Genomic DNA, 14858 nt, shown 5'->3' with positions numbered 1-14858 from the left:
ACAAGTATAATGGTTGTTTCGTTTGGTGGCGGCGGGGTGGTGAGAACTACACGTAGAATAATTTTGTCTCTAATTCTTCCTCACCACGGAGATGCTCTCCATGGCGTCGACGAAGAGCCGGTGGTTTCATGTACTAGTCGTTCTCTTGGGGAAATGAATTTAGTTTTTATGTTCGTTGCTGAATGTTGTTGCATGTTGTGGCGACTCCTATAGCCATGGCGAATAGGTGTTCCTGGAGCAGGAATGGTGGTTTGTAGAGGAAGGATCCACTCGTTGGAGCGGTGCGACGCATTAGGCTAGCGCGGCGTCACATCGATTCGTGCTCTGCCGCTCGCTGTGGGCATGTTCTTCGGCCCTAAAAGCCTCTTCGACAATGATGTGACCCTAGATCTTCTAACGATGTTCTTGTAACTCGGTTATTGTTTAATGTGAATGTCATGGCTACTCTAGAAAAGACTTTCCAAGCCGACCAGCTAGGCATTGTGCAAGTGAAAAAGAATATAGCAATTGATGTTTCTGTCACTAAATTTTGCTTGCATAGCCATGCTCTCTACCTCTACGTTAACTTTAACCCCCTGTTTTTTTTTTCTTTAGCTCAATATTATTCTTACACTTTGTCTAATTCACATCTAGATGTCTTTTAGTGATGTCACATCTAAGCTCCCACAAATACATAATGCAACAACAAGAAACAAAAAAAAACTAGGACAACAAAAATTAGACCACAAACAAAATGGACATCTGCCTAGATGTGACATAAATTATGTCACATCTAGATGTGTCCTAGACAGACCCTAATTCTTAACTAATGAGATTTGACAAACATTTTATTTCCGTTTCAAATAAAGGACCCTCAACCTGTTGCAACCAAACGGGACGATCCTTCACGACGTCGAACGGTGAACAAGTGCATTTATAAGTCAGTCAGGATATGAGAACCAAAACGCACCATTCTCGTAATCCCGCGTCGAATTTCGGTCCATACGTACGTCCGCATGGTTCTGACGTGCGAACGCACGGGACGCGCGCCGCCGCGCACTCTCGTTGTACTTGCCCCCGCGGTGCCCGTGCGCGCGGCGGCACAAAGCGATTTGAAAACACGAGGCAGGCACCTTCTTCACTCACCGAGCCCAGCCAGCCCCACATCCACGTGCATGGTTGCTCGACCGACGTATCGATGGGCCGGCGCTCGGATGGCGACGGCGCTCCGGCCGCGATGACTCCGACGCTTCTTCCTCGATCGACCGTGTAGATATTGTTCCCGGCGTCATTTGGTTTCGTATAGTCGTAACAGTATGATATGCAGTTTGGTGGCCGTAGGTGGCTAGGGACGCGTACACCCCGGATTCCGATGGTCCGCACCAAACCTGCCGCATGACATGAACCTTCCTTTTCTCAAGCGCACTTCTCTTGCCTCCCCTCCTCCTCCTCCTGCTGCTCTTCGGTCGCTGTACAATTAGTTAAGCAAAAGGAGCCTAATGCAGGGCATATGTAAGCTTAAAAAGGAGCTAATACTAGTAGTAGTCATAGTTAATCCTCTATTAATTTGGTACCATACTCACTTCTGCATAGCTAAACAGCACTCCACGCTTTGACCTGCCGCAGTGTGCGTCGGTGCGACGTGTCATGATTTCATCCGAATTTTAAAAACGTCGCCGCCGATTCCTTTGATTACTTTGCTTGGTCTCACGGCCGGCTGTTGGCAGTTTTAGTACAGTTTTTCTTGTGTAATGATAGTATTTTTTTAGTGCATTTTGTTAGGCACTGAGTGGACCAGGGCCGGGTCAGGGCATATATTCTGACATTCCGTAGCTGCTACTGTCTGCTAGTGCTGCTCCAGTTTGCTCGTGTTTGACATTTCGAATTATTTTTAGTTGATCCCGAGCAGTCAAGTATACTTACTCTAGGTCACATGCATGATACAAGGAAGCTAACAGGGTCAATGAAGGGAAGAAGTGACACGACCTACCAAACAACCAACAAATGAACGATCCACAAGCATCACAACCGACGTGGGCAGTTGTGTTCATGCATGAATCTGCTAATAACGCTTGTCATCTGCCCTTGGAAACATCTACCATTGCTTGTCTCTCCCGGTCTCAGGTCTTGTCCATCTCGGCCGCTGCATAGTGCCGGAGCACCAGCTGATCGCACCGGCGTAACCACCCGTCCCTGTCGAGTCCGGTGGCGATAACGAGCTGAAGTGAAGTCCTTCCCTCCTTTTCCACGAGCAGGGCAGCTTTCGCGGGGCACAGCGCCCTTAACTCCTCCTCTTTCCTTCCCGTCTCCGGCTAGCCTAAACACGACGTGGACGACGGCCGACGGGAGCTCTCCTGGCGGCCAGGTGTGTGCTCGGCCGGTCTCCCCTCGCGGTTCAGTTGTTGATTGATTAAGCGGCGTTCGCTTTCGCTTCTGTCGCGGGTTGCCGAGTCACCACGGTGCCCTTCCATCTCTCGAGAGTTTGGCGAAAGTGATGGTGAAATCTGTGGGGATTCACCTGCCCATTAGGCTAGCCGTCGAATTTCCTGCTTGGTAGACGGTTAGGCAGATGTTCAATACGGCGTTGGATTATTCTTGGGTCTGCTAGTTCCTCTTGTGGCCGGCCGATGCTTTGCTCTGCTCCGCCATGCATGGCTGCATACACCGGGCATAGAATTATCGTCCACGGATAGAATGGCCCTGTTCATCTGCCATGTTATAAGATTGATCTTTGCTTGGTCACTCTGGCTGGTGCTCAGCTCGGTCAATAATTCGCGGCCATTTGTTTGCATGCATGCAGGGAAGGGAGAATACGAGGCATGGAACCGATCGTTTGGCCATGGCAAGATGTTATGGGGTTTTTAAATTGCAATCTAGGAAGCCTTTGCACGCGCATTCTCTCTCAGTTCATGGGAGTCTCTATGATAAGAGTGTCAAAGTGGTTGCCAACTAAGCGCTTCGCCGGCAGAGCAGAGATGCAATGTGAAACGAGATGCTTTGGGATCATCACTCACCAAAGCGCGTCCGTCCGGCAGGGTAAAGTCAGAAGCCGATAAAAGAGTGGTTCGCCAGCACCTCGTCCTTTGTTCCCCTCAAAACGGAACTAGTGATATAGTAGTACGTACGAATTGTTTGGTAGGTTCAGAATTTTGAGAAATGCATATGGCCGTACGGCTGCGAAAATACATCCATCACGGATCGAATGGGAGCATTTTCCTTTACGGGCTGATCGATAAATCCTGCAGGGTGGCCAATGGCATGTGCGGTGTGTTATGTTCTCATGTCATGCGGGAACAGTGCGCTGTCAAATTGACCCACTGGTTGCCGCTACCGTACATAATTCGACGTAAACATACATTTTCTCGTGCGTGCGTGCATGATACCCTTGGGGTTAATCCGTTGTCAGTTTTGTAGCTTGAAATTGTTTTCTTAGTAGATATTTTGGTCACTGCATGCATGGCCCTGGCCTGTGGCTGGTGATAGCAGCACACTTGAGCTTAGGAGTAGCGTCGTGCATGTGGGAATTTGGCTTTATCTGTGGCTGGCATGTGAGGACTGAGGAGTCAAAAGGATGAGCTGAGGGGGTACCACTTGAAGTTAGGCAGTGCCGAGACCAGACATGCAGGGAGCACGGTTGATGTTTGACACTGGACCTCGGGCCAACGTGGGATGCATGGGAAACCCCTGTATTTTTTCCACGGCCGGTCCACACCGGCCAGCGTACGCGTCTGGTTCGGGCAAGGAAACGTTCACATGTACGCCGTACTGACGGCGTAACTACGACGTGTCACATGTAGCCATACCGTCCTTGCGGAATGTTGCATCGAGAAAAAGAAAGGAAAACGAGTCAAGTCCGTGCCTGAAATACGTGGGAACTCATTCAAGTCGGTACACTTGTTTGGTTTTCCTAACGACGACTAGTATAACCATTGGCAGTGTTTCACCCCCCTGCAGCACGATAAAAGTGTCAGGCTCAGAAGCTAGAAGACGGTGGTGCTCGGCCCCATGCATACGTATCGTCGTCCTGATCTCCATTGCAGGTTGACACCTTGAGCACCTGAGCAGTGAGGCTATCCGATATATGCATGCGTGTGTACCTGGTGGCGAGTGCGTGGACGAGATGGCGCGCTGGCACCACAAGGCTGAGTCGGTGCACAGTTGACACCGTAAAAATGCTGTTGCTTTGACATGTACGGGAACTTCCACTGTTGAGTTGTTTTCACACCGGCGACACCACCGTTCTCGTTCGGAAAAAGACAGGTCCACACTAGCTAGTTTTTTTTTTCTTGCGGGGTTAAAGGGAGTTTATTGCATAGGTATAAAGTTACAGTCGAGAGGCCACAAATCCTTGATACAAGGTGGAACCGAGCCAAGCCAAATAGCCGTGGCACGCTCGGTGCGGCTATACTTAGCCAACCGATCGGCAACTCTATTTTGAAGTCTACTAATGTTTTGAGAAAAAAACTTCCTATTATCTAAGAGTGACTTGATCTTCAGGATGATCTGTCCATAAGCCGAGTGAGGGAGTCCTGGATTAGGGGGTGTCCGGATAGCCGGACTACCATCATCAGCCGAACTATCATCGGCCGGACTATCATCATCGACCGGACTCCAAGACTATGAAGATACAAGATTGAAGACTTCGTCCCGTGTCCGGATGGGACTTTCCTTGGCGTGGAAGGCAAGCTTGGCGATACAGATACGTAGATCTCCTACCATTGTAACCGACTCTATGTAACCCTAGCCCTCTCCGGTGTCTATATAAACCGGATGACTCTAGTCCGTAGGACACAACAACAACCATTACAATCATACCATAGGCTAGCTTCTAGGGTTTAGCCTCCTTGATCTCGTGGTAGATCCACTCTTGTAAACATCCACAATATCAATATCAATCAAGCAGGACGTAGGGTTTTACCTCCATCAAGAGGGCCCGAACCTGGGTAAAACATCGTGTCCCTTGTGTCCTGTTACCATCCGCCTAGACGCACAGTTTGGGACCCCCTACCTGAGATCCGTCGGTTTTGACACCGACATTGGTGCTTTCATTGAGAGTTCCTCTGTGTCGTCACCGATAGGCTTGATGGCCTCTTCAATCGACAACGAAGCAGTCCTGGGTGAGACTTTTCTCCCCGGACAGATCTTCGTATTCGGCGGCTTCGCACTGCGGGCCAACTCACTTGGCCATCTGGAGCAGATCGAAAGCTACGCCCCTGGCCGTCAGGTCAGGTTTGGAAGCCTAAACTTCACGGCCGATATCCGCGGGGACTTGATCTTCGATGGATCTGAGCCACAGCCGAGCGTGCCGCGCTGTCACGATGGGCATGACCTAACTCTGCCGCCGGACAACACCTTGGAGGTCGCACACGAATCCGCTCCGACCCATAGTCCGGAGCCGATCGCTCAGATCGAGGACGGATGGCTGGACACCGCCTCGGGAGCTGCAACTTCTACGGCGATGGAGCCGAACACTTACCTTGTCCCGCATAAAGCTCATGACTCCGAGGTGCCGGACTCTCTGCCGGACTCCGAACCTCCTGCGCCCCTGCCAGTCGAATCCGATTGGGCGCCGATCATGGAATTCACCGCTGCGGACATCTTTCAGCACTCACCCTTCGGCGATATCTTAAATTCGCTGAAGCGTCTCTCGCTATCCGGAGAGCCCTGGCCGAACTACGGCCAAGATGGTTGGGATGCGGACGACGAAGAAATTCAGAACCCACCCACCACCCACTTCGTAGCCACCGTCGACGATCTAACCGACGTACTCGACTACGACTCCGAAGACATCGATGGTATGGACGACGATCCGGGAGACTATCAAGAACCAGTGCCTACAGGACACTGGAAGACCACCTCGTCATACGACATATACATGATGGACACCCCAAAAGATGGGGACGACGAAGAAGCAACGGAGGCTGATTCCTTAAAGAAACAGCCCAAGCGCCGACGTCAGCGGCGCCGCTCTAAATCCCGCCATAGCAAGAATGGAGATTCCGGCACAGGAGATAATAACACCCCAAAAAGTGCCGAAGACAACCCCCTCCAGCATGATCCAGCGCAGGAGGAGGCAGAAGCAAGCCCTCACGAGAGGGCGGCAGACGAAGAGGTCGAGGATGATAATTACTTACCTCCCTCCGGAGACGAGGCAAGACTCGACGACGACGAATTCGTCGTGCCTGAGGATCCCGTCGAACAAGAGCGTTTCAGACGCAGGCTAATGGCCACGGCAAACAACCTAAAGAAAAATCAGCAACAACTTCAAGCTGATCAAGACCTACTGGCCGACAGATGGACCGAGGTCCTCGCGGCCGAAGAGTATGAACTCGAACGCCCCTCCAAAAGTTACCCAAAAAGCAAGTTGCTCCCCTGACTAGAGGAGGAAGCGTACAAACCTACATCACCAGCGCACAATACGGCAGACCGACCACCTCGTGGCCGCGACAGAGAGGCGTGCAAGCCCTCCACCAAAACCGTACCCCGGCATCGCTCAAAAAGCATGAAGCCACGGGGGAACGCGCCGGACTTGCGGGATATATTGGAGGACAAGGCAAGACAATCCAGATCTATCTATGGATCACGTGGGCGCCCCAAGACCCACGACGAATACCGTCGCGCCGGATACAACTACTCCGGCCGGGCCGAACACAGCAGACAACGCTCTCTCGAGCTACGTCGCGATATTGCTCAATACAGAGGCGCCGTGCACCCATTATGCTTCACTGACGAAGTAATGGATCATCAAATCCCTGAAGAGTTTAAACCCGTTAATATCGAATCCTACGATGGCACAACAGACCCTGCGGTTTGGATTGAGGATTATCTCCTTCATATACATATGGCCCGCGGCGACGATCTTCACGCCATCAAATATCTCCCGCTCAAGCTTAAAGGACCAGCTCGGCATTGGCTTAACAGCCTGCCCGCAGAGTCAATTGGATGCTGGGAAGACCTGGAAGCCGCATTCCTCGACAATTTCCAGGGCACGTATGTGCGACCATCGGACGCAGATGACCTAAGCCACATAATCCAGCAGCCAGACGAATCGGCCAGGCAATTCTGGACACGGTTCTTAACAAAGAAAAATCAAATCATCGACTGTCCGGATGCAGAGGCCCTCGCTGCCTTCAAACATAACATCCGCGACGAGTGGCTGGCCCGGCACCTAGGACAGGAAAAGCCGAAATCCATGGCAGCCCTCACATCACTCATGACCCGCTTCTGTGCGGGAGAGGATAGCTGGCTAGCTCACAGCAACAACCTCAGCAAAAATGCTGGCAGTCCGGATACCAAGGACCGCAATGGCAGGTCGCATCAAAACAAAAACAAACGCCGCATTAACGACGACAACAATGAGGATACGACAGTCAACGCCGGATTCCGAGGCTCCAAGCCCGGTCAACGGAAGAAGCCATTCAATAGAACCACTCCGGACCCGTCCAATTTGGACCGAATACTCGACCGCTCCTGTCAAATGCATGGAACCCCCGAAAAGCCAGCTAACCACACCAACAGAGATTGTTGGGTATTCAAGCAGGCAGGCAAATTAATCGCCAAAAACAGTGACAAGGGGCTACACAGCGATGACGAGGAAGAGACCCGGCCGCCGAACAATAGAGGACAAAAGGGATTCTCCCCTCAAGTTCGGACGGTAAACATGATATACGCAACGCATATACCCAAGAGGGAGCAGAAGCGTGCACTAAGGGACGTATACGTGATGGAGCCAATCACCCCAAAATTCAACCCATGGTCCTCTTGCCCGATCACTTTCGATCGAAGAGACCATCCGACCAGTATCCGCCATGGCGGATTCGCCGCATTGGTCTTAGACCCAATCGTCGATGGATTTCACCTCACGAGAGTCTTGATGGACGGCGGCAGTAGCCTGAACCTGCTTTATCAGGATACAGTGCGCAAGATGGGCATAGACCCTTCAAGGATTAAACCTACAAAGACAACCTTCAAAGCCGTCATACCAGGTGTCGAGCCCAGTTGTACAGGCTCAGTTACACTGGAAGTGGTCTTCGGATCCCCGGATAATTTCCGAAGCGACGAGTTAATCTTCGACATAGTCCCATTCTGCAGTGGCTATCACGCTCTGCTCGGACGAACCGCGTTCACAAAATTCAACGCGGTGCCGCATTATGCATACCTTAAGCTCAAGATGCCAGGCCCTCGTGGAGTCACCACGGTCAATGGAAACACGGAATGCTCCCTCCGAACGGAGGAACATACAGCGGCTCTCGCGGCAGAAGTACAGAGCAGCCTTTTAAGGCAATTTTCGAGTCCGGCCGTTAAACGACCGGACACGGCCAAACACGCCCGGAGCAACATCAACCAAGACCACCTGGCACGTTCCGAGCACGCGTAGCAATGCGGCCTCAATCCCAGCCCTCGCACAATTGTAAGACAAACTCTCCGCGTACATAATTACGCCCTGAAGATACCATGGGCATAGGGGGAGAGGCACAACCACAACAGACCCAGAGTGCGGTTCGACCACACCAGGGGCTCCTAAGTGTGTCGCTCTTTTTATCTTTTATTTCTCTCTTTTTTATACAGAACTCTGTCCGGCGGCGAACCTGCCGAACTCATGATGCAACAGCCAGGGAGGGACAAAGGTTGCAACGAACACTCAGGTGGTCTCCATTACGAGCATTAAATTTGTTAAATACACCATTACGCGGCCTACCCCTGGAGGGAGACGCCTTTAATTCGTCCAATCCCTTTCTTTCCGCACTATTTGTATCATTCCGCACTCATAGCAGATCTTCTCGAATAAAATGCAGCACTTTTTGCCCATAATTGCATTACCTTATATATATATATATATGTTCATTTACGACATGTTGCATCCGTACATTTTGGTACGGCCAAATACACCAGGGGCTTATGTTCCCCGCATTATGGTGTGATAAAGTCCGAACACTTTCACAAGTGCGGCACCCCGAACTTATAGCATTATATGAATCGGCTCCGAATCATGTCTTGGGTCAATAGTTGGGTTTGCCCGGCTCCCAAGTTTGGCACCTTACGTTCCGTTCTATCGGCTAAGGTAGCACTGGGAGAACCACTGCGATTGCGCCCCGGTTGAGCCGGGTTAACGCCTCAGTGGAGAAAGCTAAAACTGACTTTCATGATAAGGCGAGAGACTGGTCACTGTTCGAGAGGTCTTTTCGGGTCCTTAAAGACCTACGCCGCTTCGAGCGAAGTACCGGATAATGTCCGATGAAGGCGTGGATAGCGCCCCGAATTCGGTCTTCTGAATACTAGGGGCTTCGCCGAAATTTAAAATTATAGAATTCTATGGCTAAGTGAGAGTGTTCAAGCACTATAAGTCCGGTTGCCTTGTTCGTTGTGTTGAGCGCCTCCCTAGATGGACCAAAAAATGGGAACAAGAGTGCTCAAGTTTATCCCGAACACCCCAGCACTCGTGGCATGGGGGCTGAAGCCGACGACTTGCCATATCTCAGATTTAATAAACAGCCGCACAGAAGGTAATATTTTAAATTAACAAGCGTTGCTTAGCGCATATGAACAAAGTTTTCAGCGCACAGGACAACACATTGCGAATTTACTCAATAATTACATCCCTGGGGCACTCATCCGCAATCTTGCGGGCACCCTTCAGGACAGTCTTATAGTACATCTCGGGCGTACGATATTCCTTGCCCGCTGGTGGCGCGTCAGTGATTAGCTTCTCCGCATCCAGCTTGCCCCAATGCACCTTTGCGCGGGCAAGGGCCCGACGAGCACCTTCAATATAGGCGGAGCGCTTGATAACCTCCACCCAGGGGCACGCATCCACTAACCGTCGCACGAGGCCGAAATAGCTCCCAGGCATGGCCTCTCCAGGCCACAGCCGGACTATGAGGCCTTTCATGGCCTGCTCGGCCACCTTGTGGAGCTCGACCAGCTGCTTCAGCTGGTCGCTAGGGGGCACCGGATGGCCGACCTCAGCATACTGAGACCAGAAGACCTTCTCCGTTGAGCTCCCCTCTCGGCTCGGTAGAATGCGGCGGCATCAGACACGCTGCGAGGCAGATCTGCAAACGCCCCTAGAGAGCTCCGAATTCGGGTAAGTAACACGTAATTTACATTCACATGCTTGCTTTGCATGAAAAATGCCTTACCCGCCGCTATCTTCCTCACCAACTCAATCTCCTGAAGGGACTTATGGGCATCGGCCTTGGCAGTTTTGGCACTTTCGAGAGCCGAGGCAAGCTCGGACTCTCGAGTCTTTGAGTCACGCTCCAAACTCTCATGCTTTTCCATGAGAGCCTGGAGCTCTTGCCGAACCACCGCCACCCGCGCCTCCTGCTTTTCTCGCTCTGCCCGTTCCGCAGCCGCATTGTGTTCGGCCGCGGACACGGCCTCCTTCAGGGTCGCCACCTCGTTCGTGGCCCCTGCAGTACCCATGTTATCCTTGTTATTTTTTGTTGCAACCTAAATCCTTTTCTGTAAGGTACAAGTTCAAAGTGGTGTTACTCACCTTCTTTGTCCTGGAGCTGCTTCTTGGCGTGGCCGAGCTCTTGCTCGGACCGCTCGAGCTCCTGCTTCAAAGCACCGACCTTCGCAGTCAGTGCGGCAGAGGTCAGCAGCGCAGCCTGCAACCCATATTGACATAATTTTTTAGCAACCCTGCTTATATCTTCTTTTTTTTTCAGATCCTTAGTCCGGCTTTTCTTTCCGAACACCGAACCGAGCATCAGGGGCTACTGTCTATGCGGTATTACATTGCATATTTTTAACTTCTTACCTGAAAGCCTGATAGAAGGCTACTGCAGGCTTCGGTCAGCCCGCTCTTGGCAAGCTGTACCTTCTGAATCACCGCACTCATAATAGTGCGGTGTTCTTCCTCGATGGAAGCGCTTTGCAGCGCCTCCAACAAATTGTCCGGCGCCTCCGGTTGGACGGAAGCTGCCGGCATCATGGTCTTGCCCTTCGTGCGAAGGGGCCATCGGCCGGACTCGGAACCACTGCGGGTTCGGATGTGGAGTCTGGCGCAAAGTCCGGGAGGCCGCCTTGTGGTGCCTCCGGAGCCTCCCCCTGATGGGTTCCTTCTTGGGATCCCACCTCGGCGTCCTCGGTGTCGCGAGGGGTGGAGGCGGTCGGGATGGAGTCTACATCCGACGGAGTCAACGACCCGCTCGATGAAGCGGCGAGATCATCATTGGCCGGACTACAGGCAGCATGCGGCATCAGAATGACACTATGTGACACAGAAAAAGAAATTATAAATCATTCAGGAATCCGGATACTTACGATCTCGCCGGAGGCCTGGCCCTTGAAGGCCATTCTTCCTCGCCAACGATGATGTTGGCGGAGCTGTCCGGGGGAATAGTCCTTCCCCTCTTGGACCCTTCGGCCTCCCCTGTTGGGGAAGCCTTCCTCTTCCTCTCTCCCTCCTCTGGGAGAGAGTCCTCTTTCTCCTCCTCGTTTTCGGGGGAGGAGTCCGCCCCGGAGTCATCGGACACCTGAAAACGGGAACTCTTTTGAGCACCCGTGGCCTCCTTCTTGGCCTTCTTCTCCGGCACCACGTACGGTGCCGGAACCAGCAGCCTCGTTAGATGGGCATCTACTGGGTTTTCTGGCATAGGAGCCGGGCAGATAATCTGCTCCGCCTTCCTCATCCAGTCCTATCAAAGAAAAAGGGGAAATTAAAACCCGCATAGAGTCAAACTATGAAAAGCAAGTGTCCTGTAAAGGGGTAGAATCACTTACCTCGTCGGCTTGGCGCTGCGAGCGAAATCCGCGATCTTCAGTCGCGGATGCGGGGGCTTCGGCGCCCTTGAACAGCACCCTCCAGGCGCCTTCGTACGTCGTGTCGAAGAGCCCGCTCAGCGCCTGGTGCTGTTCCGGATTAAACTCCCACAGATTGAATGCCCGCTCTTGGCATGGGAGAATCCGGCGGACGAGCATGACTTGGACCACGTTAACCAGCCTGAGCTTCTTCACCAGCTTCTGGATACAGGCTTGGAGTCCCGTCAGCTCCTCCGAACTACCCCACAGCAAGCCCTTCTCTTTCCAGGAGGTGAGCTGCGTGGGGATACCAGATCTGAACTCGAGGGCCGCCGCCCACGTAGGGTCGCGCGGCTCGGTGATATAGAACCACCCCGATTGCCACCCCTTGACGGATTCCACGAAGGCCCCTTCGAACCAAAGGACGTTGGGCATCTTGCCCAACATGGCGTCTCTGCACTCCGCTTGAGTGCCCTTCACTACCTTCGGCTTGACATTGAAGGTCTTAAGCCACAAGCCGAAGTGGGGCCGGATGCAGAGGAAGGCCTCGCACACGACGATAAACGCCGAGATGTTGAGGATGAAGTTCGGCGCCAGATCATGGAAATCCAGGCCGTAGTAGAACATGAGCCCCCGGACAAAGGGGTGAAGTGGAAAGCCCAGTCCGCGGAGGAAGTGGGGAAGAAAAACGACCCTCTCATGGGGCCTGGGGGGTGGGGATGAGCTTCCACTCGTCGGGCAGCCGGTGCGCGATGTCGCCGGACAGGTAGCCGGCGCTGCGCAGTCTTTCGATGTGCTCCTTCGTAACGGAGGAGGTCATCCACTTGCCTCCCGCTCCAGACATGACTGGGGAAGGTTGAGACGAGATGTGCGGGCTTGGGCGCTGGAGCTCGAGTGCGCGGAGATGGATAAGCAAAGGAGGAGGAAGGCGTAGGTGAAAAGGTGAATCCTTATCCCTTATATGGGCGGGCGAAGTCTACGCGTCCCCCACCGGCCTGGTAAAACTCGCTTATCCCCCAAGCGTCACCATCAATGGCGCGGTTGGGTTACCCATGTCCGTATTGATGAGAATCCTGGATTAAGGGGGAACACGATCTCTGCTTCGACAAGACGTGCCAAGGAAACCGCTTCACTAAATGCGCTGAGGTGGTAGAGTAAAAAACGATTCAAGTAATGGCTTGGTAGTGGCGTGACGTTATGCCGCAAAAAATGTCAGCAGATTGAACTTGTGTATATATTATTCTCTCTACGGTGGAATGTGGAATTTATTTTGCAGAGCCGGACACTATCCTGGTGTTCACAATCTTCTATCATTCGGAGGAGGAACCCGCCTTGCAATGCCAAGCAATATACGCGCCGGACTTATCGTCATTGAAGCCTGGTTCAGGGGCTACTGAGGGAGTCCTGGATTAGGGGGTGTCCGGATAGCCGGACTACCATCATCAGCCAAACTATCATCGGCCGGACTATCATCATCGACCGGACTCCAAGACTATGAAGATACAAGATTGAAGACTTCGTCCCGTTTCCGGATGGGACTTTCCTTGGCGTGGAAGGCAAGCTTGGCGATACGGACACGTAGATCTCCTACCATTGTAACCGACTCTATGTAACCCTAGCCCTCTCCGGTGTCTATATAAACCGGATGGCTCTAGTCCGTAGGACACAACAACAACCATTACAATCATACCATAGGCTAGCTTCTAGGGTTTAGCCTCCTTGATCTCGTGGTAGATCCACTCTTGTAAACATCCACAATATCAATATCAATCAAGCAGGATGTAGGGTTTTACCTCCAACAAGAGGGCCCGAACCTGGGTAAAACATCGTGTCCCTTGTCTCCTGTTACCATCCGCCTAGACGCACAGTTCGGGACCCCCTACCTGAGATCCGCCGGTTTTGACACCGACACCGAGCGAAGAAGAGCATCATTTGTCAAGCTAGACAATGCTTCAGAGGAGTCCGTTTGAACCACCACCGGTAAATCAGAATGTTGTAATGCTAGGGCCATCTCCTGCATGATCGCATGCAATTCCACCTCAAGTGGGTCATTGCAATAGAAGATGAACCGGTAGGCTGCCATTAGGATCTCGCCTCTGTCGTTCCGGAGCACCAGACCGACGCCCGCAGAGCCATCCTCCTGCAGAAAGGAACCGTCGACTGACAGCGCCAGCCTGCCAAGCGGCGGCGCCGGCTAGGGATCCGCCGGCGACTTGACCCTTGGGACTGGCAACGCCACCGCCGAGGCCGACATCTTTCCTTTGATGATCTCCTCCGTAGGGTAACGCGCAGCGAGCCTTATAGACTTGTAGTAACTGTCCAAAAATTCGACAGTGGCTCGCACAGGAGGCACCTCCTTCCTGTGTGTCAAATCATTACGAAGCTGCCAAGTCCGCCAGAAAAACATAATCAGCATATCCTGGACGTCCGACGAGCATTTCGACAGCAGTGAAATTAGCCAATCCCTCCCATCATGGATAAGGAGATCATCATCTGGAAGTGGCCAACGGAGACACATATTTGTCCAGAGCATTCTCGCATGAGGGCAAGTTATCATTGCATGGAATGAATCCTCCTCCTCCACCCTGCAAAGCATACAGGTTGAGCGCGTCGCCAAGTGTCGGAAGGCTTTATAACTCTGTGTTGCCAACGTTCCTGTCACACATCTCCACACATGGATCTTCATTTTCTGCGGTACCCTGGACCGCCAAACGTAGTTCCACCCTGCTCAGTTACCCTCTGGTGCAGCACTCGACGCACCATTAGCAGCGGCAGCATTATGATCACATGTAGCCAACTTGTAGGCACTTCTCACCGTAAACCCCCCACTCTTTTCCGGGTACCATGCCAAGAAATCATCTCTCTGGCGAGGCGAAGTTCTTATTTTCAGAATGTGATCAATATCCATCGGCCAAAAGAATTCCCTCAACCGGTCCTGCTTCCACGCTCCATTGCCATCTGAGGGAGTCCTGGATTAGGGGGTATCCGGACAGCTGGACTATATACTTTGGCCGGACTGTTGGACTATGAAGATACAAGATTGAAGGCTTTGTCTCGTGTCCGGATGGGACTCTCCTTTGCGTGGAAGGCAAGCCTGGCAGTTCAGATATGTCACTAGTAGAAAAGGGGGC

The sequence above is a fragment of the Triticum dicoccoides genome, chromosome 7B, assembly GCF_002162155.2.
Source record: "Triticum dicoccoides isolate Atlit2015 ecotype Zavitan chromosome 7B, WEW_v2.0, whole genome shotgun sequence".
Taxonomy (NCBI): Eukaryota; Viridiplantae; Streptophyta; class Magnoliopsida; order Poales; family Poaceae; genus Triticum; species Triticum dicoccoides.
This window is presented reverse-complemented; position numbering follows the sequence as displayed.